This window comes from Mauremys mutica, unplaced genomic scaffold (assembly GCF_020497125.1).
Source record: "Mauremys mutica isolate MM-2020 ecotype Southern unplaced genomic scaffold, ASM2049712v1 001354F_np12_obj, whole genome shotgun sequence".
Classification (NCBI taxonomy): domain Eukaryota; kingdom Metazoa; phylum Chordata; order Testudines; family Geoemydidae; genus Mauremys; species Mauremys mutica.
The window spans coordinates 43,903-49,902 of record NW_025423172.1 but is presented as its reverse complement, the minus strand read 5'-3'; positions in this window follow the sequence as shown (position 1 = coordinate 49,902).

The window sequence follows — 6,000 nt, the reverse complement described above, 5'->3', positions numbered from 1 at the left end:
GGAGGGCTGCATAAAGATAGACCGGCTCTCCCTGGCAGGGCTGCAGCGGCTCTTCACAGGGGCAGTCCCACTGGCAATTCGTACCAGAGTTTTGAAAGCCTCCTTTCCTGTCCTCGCTCCACTCTCTTTAGGGAGACTGGTGACCGCATACTTCCCAGAAACCAGCATAGTGAGTGTCACGGGGTGTGGGGGAGTCTGGCCCTGCACCCCTCTCCTGAACTCACAGTGACTCTCAGCCAGCCAGTAAAACAGAAGGTTTATTGAACAACAGGAACACAGGATACAGCCCAGCTTGGATTCAGAACCAGGGCCCCTCAATCTGGCCGTTCTGGGGGGGGGTTCAGGGTGCCTGGATCCCAGCTTAGGATCCCCTGAAACCCACCACCCAGCTCCCAAAACCAAAAACTGATTCCACTTCCCCCCTCCCTTTGTCTAGCTACAGCCAGAGGTGAGACCTCCCCTCCCCCAGCCAGGCTCATGTTACAGCTGCAGACCTGTCTCTGCCTACCAAGCACACAGACAGTCCCTGCTCTCACCTACCAGCCACACAAACCTCCCTATTCCATCACACCTCTCCCCCCTCCGAGACTGAACTGAGCGGGGTCACTGCCCAGTGACCCGGGGAAGTTCGGGGCCCCCTCTCCGGGACAGCGCGTCCGCTATCAGGTTGGCACTTCCCTTCACGTGGACCACGTCCATGTCATAGTCCTGCAGGAGCAGGCTCCACCTCAGGAGCTTGGCGTTGGCTCCTTTCATCTGGTGCAGCCAGGTCAGGGGAGAGTGGTCGGTGTACACGGTGAAGTGGCGCCCAAAGAGATATGGCTCCAGCTTCTTCAGGGCCCACACCATGGCCAGGCATTCCTTCTCGATGGCCGCGTAGTTCTGCTCCCGGGGTAGCAACTTCTTGCTCAGGTACACGATGGGGTGTCTCTCCCCGTTTTCATCCTCCTGCATCAACACCGCCCCCAGGCCCGTGTCTGAGGCGTCGGTAAACACCATAAAGGGCTTGTCAAAGTTTGGGTTTGCCAGAACTGGGCCTCTGAGCAGAGCCTCCTTCAGCGCCTGGAGAGCCTCCTGGCACTGCTCGGTCCAGACCACCTTGTCCGGCTTCCCCTTCTTGCACAGCTCAGTGATGGGGGCGGCTATGGCACTAAAGTGGGGCACGAACCTCCGATAGTACCCCGCCATCCCGATAAAGGCCTGGACCTGCTTTTTGGTCTGGGGAGCGGGCCAGTCTCTGATCGCCTCCACCTTGGCCGGTTCCGGCTTTAGGCAGCCGCTCCCCACCCGATGGCCCAGGTAAGATACTTCAGCCATCCCCACCTTGCACTTCTCAGCCTTTACGGTTAACCCCGCCTCCCGGAGTCGGTCCAGCACTTGTCTAACCTGGGACACGTGGTCCTCCCAGGTCTGGCTGAAGACGCAGATGTCATCAATATACGCCACGGCAAAACTCTCCATCCCCCTCAGTAGCTGATCCACCAGGCGCTGGAAGGTGGCCGGCGCTCCCTTGAGGCCGAAGGGCAGGGTCAGAAACTCATAGAGCCCCAGGGGAGTGATGAAGGCCGATTTCAGCCTGGCATCTGCGTCCAGCGGCACTTGCCAGTAGCCCTTTGTAAGATCCATGGTGGTGAGGTACCGAGCGCCTCCCAGCTTGTCTAGGAGCTCATCAGGCCTTGGCATGGGGTAGGCATCAGATACGGTGATGGCATTAAGCTTCCGATAGTCCACGCAGAACCGGATCGACCCGTCCTTCTTGGGGACCAGCACCACTGGGGAGGCCCAGGGGCTGGCGGACGGCTGGATCACCCCTAAAGCCAGCATGTCCCTGACCTCCCTTTCCAGGTCCTGGGCAGTCTTCCCGGTAACCCGAAAAGGGGAGCAGCGTATCGGGGTGTGTGTCCCAGTCTCCACCCGGTGGACGGTCAAATTAGTGCGTCCAGGCTGGTTGGAAAACAGCTGTCGGTACAGTTGCAGCACCCCTCTGATCTCAGCATGCTGAGCCGGGGTCAGCTGATCTGAGAGGGGAATCGCCTCCAGGGGGGAACCAGCCTTTGTCCCTGGGAATAGATCCACTAGAGGGTCATCCCCCGGCTCCTCCCAGTGGCCACACACGGCCAACACCATATTCCCCCGGTCATAATATGGCTTCATCATATTCACATGGTACACCCGGCAGTGATGAGCCCGGTTCGACAGCTCCACCACATAGTTTACCTCATTTAGCTGCTTGACAACCTTGAAGGGCCCTTCCCAGGCAGCCTGGAGTTTGTTTTTCCTCACGGGGATGAGAACCATCACTTGGTCCCCGGTGGCGAAGGCGCGGGCCCGCGCCGTGCGGTCGTACCAGACCTTCTGCTTCCTCTGGGCTCGGGCCAGATTCTCCCTGGCCAGGCCCATGAGCTCGGTAAGTCTTTCCCGGAAGGTCAGGACATACTCCACCACCGACTCTCCATCGGGAGCGGCCTTCCCCTCCCATTCGTCTCTCATCAGGTCCAGGGGCCCCCTTACCCGCCTTCCATATAACAGTTCGAACGGCGAGAACCCAGTAGACTCCTGGGGTACCTCCCTGTACGCAAACAGCAGGTGAGGTAAGTACTTGTCCCAGTCCTGTGGGTGCTGGTGCATGAATGTTTTTAGCATCATCTTTAGCGTCCCGTTGAACCTCTCCACCAGCCCGTTGGTCTGGGGGTGGTACGCTGAGGCCCAGCTGGGTCGGACCCCACATTTCTCCCACAGGGACTGGAGCAGCTCCGACATGAAGTTGGACCCCTGGTCCGTTAAGACTTCCTGGGGGAACCCCACCCGGCTGAAAATGGTCAGCAGCGCATCCGCCACGGTGGCTGCTTCGGTAGAGGACAAGGCCACCGCCTCGGGGTATCGAGTGGCGAAATCTACCACCACCAAGATGTATTTCTTTCCTGACCGGGTCGCCTTGCTGAGAGGCCCCACCATGTCCATGGCCACCTTCTGGAAAGGCTCTTCTATGATGGGTAAAGGCCTCAGAGCTGCTTTCCCCTTGTCCCGGGCCTTCCCCACCCGCTGGCAGGGGTCACAGGATTGGCAGTACTGCCGGACATGGGTAAAGACCCCAGGCCAGTAAAAGTTCTGTAGCAGCCTCTGCCTGGTGCGCCGGATTCCCTGGTGCCCTGCGAGGGGGATGTCATGGGCCAGGTACAAGAGCTTGTGGCGAAACTTCTGGGGAACCACCAGCTGCCTCCTAATCCCCCATGCCTCCACCTCCCCGGGGGGAGCCCATTCCCGGTACAGGAACCCCTTCTCCCACAGGAACCTCTCCTTGCAACCTCTCCTCATGGTCTGCGCTGCATTGAGGTCAGCCCGGTCCCTGGGCTTCTGCAAGGAGGGATCCTTCTGCACCTCGGCCTGGAACTCAGCAGCTGGGACAGGGATGGGGACCTGCTCTCTCTCACCGGCTGGGTCTGAGGCCGCAGCCTCTCTGGGTCGTGTCTCTGGGCGTTCCCTCCCCGCCAGGCACTCGGGCAGAGTACTTTCCCCGTTGTCAGGGTGCAGAGCCCTGCGCCGACTCTGACTACGGGTCACAATCAGGGTACCCTGGGTATTGCCGGGCCAGGTCTCGAGGTCCCCCCCCATTAGCACCTCTGTGGGCAAATGGGAGTGCACTCCCACATCCTTGGGGCCCTCCTTGACCCCCCACTTCAGGTGCACCCTCGCCACGGGTACCTTGAATGGGGTCCCGCTCACGCCCATCAGGGACAGGTAGGTATCAGGCACCATCCGATTTAGGCCCACCACCTCGGGCCGGGCCAGCGTCACTTCTGTGCCTGTGTCCCAGTACCCAGTGACCTTCTTCCCATCCACCTCCAGGGGAACCAGGCACTGTTTCCGGAGGGGCAGCCCCATGGCCACCCTGTAGCAGCCCCTTGGGACCGGAGCATCCAGCCCCCCAGGGGCGCTGACCTGGGGCCCTCCTCCCTCCTCCCCAGGTGGGACGCTGCCAGCCCCCCTCTCCTGGGCACGTTGCCCCTCCTCCGATTGGGTCTGTACCCAGTCAACCCTCGGCGGGTTGGGTCTGCTCGGTCTGTCTCTGAGCTTGGGGCACTGGGCCCGTATGTGGCCTTGTTGGCCACAGTGAAAGCAGCCCATGTCTCGTGGGTCCCCTCGAGGGGGTCGGGTGGATCTGACGCTGGACGTTCCCCTTTTTTGGGGGTTCTCCATAGGGCCCCGCTGGGAGGTCCCGTGGTGACTCTCTCTCTGCGTTGAGGCAGGCCTGCTCCCTCGAGACTCCTCCCTGCCATCCCCCGCCCGATTGTCCATGTATTGGTCGGCCAGCCGGCCTGCATGTTGCGGGTTCTCCGGCTTCTGGTCCATCAGCCACTGCTTCAGGTCGGATGGGCACTGCGCATACAGGTGCTCCAGTACGACTAGGTCAAGCAGGTCCTCTCTAGTTTGGGCCCCAGCTGTCCACTTGCGGGCATACCCCTGCGCCCGGTTGACCAGTTGCAGGTATGTGCCCTCCCGGGTCTTACGTTGACCCCGGAACCTCTTCCGGTACATCTCCGGGGTCAGCCCAAACTCGCGGAGCAGGGCCTCTTTGAACAGGTTGTAGTCCCCCGCCTCCGCCCCTCTCATTCGGCTGTACACCTCCACGGCGGTGGAGTCCAGTAAGGGGGTGAGGCGCCGGATCCTGTCTGCAGGGTCAACCTGGTGCAGCTCGCAGGCATTCTCAAAGGCCGTCAGGAAGGTGTCTATGTCCTCCCCCTCCTTACGCGGGGCCAGGAAGTTCGTATCGAAGCTCTTTGTAGGCTTGGGCCCCCCCTCACTCACCGCAGCCGGGGCCTCCCTATTGTTCAGCTGGGCCATGGCCAGCTCATGACTGCGCTGCTTCTCCTTCTCCCTCTCATCGTATTCCCGTTGCTTCTGCCGGTCCTCCATCTCCATCTCCTTCAGTTTGATCTCTCTCTCCAAGTCCAGCCGCCTGCGCTCCACGGAGGCCGAGCGTCGCCGGGACGATCCCCTGCTGGCCGGGGGGGTCACGGTGCCCTCCGTAGCTGGGCTCCTCCTCCCCCTCCCCCTAGGCCTAGGGGTGGGGGGTCTCGAGGAGCCCTCACCCGCCGACTGGCCACTCCCAGCGGGGACAGACACTGGTGCCTGCGCTGCATCTGCCCGGCTGCTTCCCTCAGAGACAGGGACCGGTTCATCCCTGCGATCTCTCTCCTCCAGCCGGGCAATCAGCTGGGCCTTGGTGAGCTTCCCACAGTGCAGCCCCCTCTGCTTGCACAGCTCCACCAGCTCACACTTGCGCTTCTGGGAATACATCTTCCTGCTGGCCACTCGCAGGCTGGGGTGCTCGCCGCTCCCCACGGGTTCCAGGGGGACCCCTAGTGTGCCAGTCCTTGAGCTCACCACCTCTCTGCCAGGGTCGAGCTGCAGACTCCTCCGCCCCTGGGATCGCTCGCTGTGATCCCCCGGGGGACCCTGTTACTGCAAAGTCCTTCTCTCTGGCCACACACTCCCAGGGGTTAATCGCCCCTTCGTTTTACTGCTCCCCAGTCACTTACTGCAGGAAGCGCCGTCCACGGGGTGCCGCCGATCCCACCGCTGCCACCAGTTGTCACGGGGTGTGGGGGAGTCTGGCCCTGCACCCCTCTCCTGAACTCACAGTGACTCTCAGCCAGCCAGTAAAACAGAAGGTTTATTGAACAACAGGAACACAGGATACAGCCCAGCTTGGATTCAGAACCAGGGCCCCTCAATCTGGCCGTTCTGGGGGGGGGTTCAGGGTGCCTGGATCCCAGCTTAGGATCCCCTGAAACCCACCACCCAGCTCCCAAAACCAAAAACTGATTCCACTTCCCCCCTCCCTTTGTCTAGCTACAGCCAGAGGTGAGACCTCCCCTCCCCCAGCCAGGCTCATGTTACAGCTGCAGACCTGTCTCTGCCTACCAAGCACACAGACAGTCCCTGCTCTCACCTACCAGCCACACAAACCTCCCTATTCCATCACAGTGAGGCCAATCT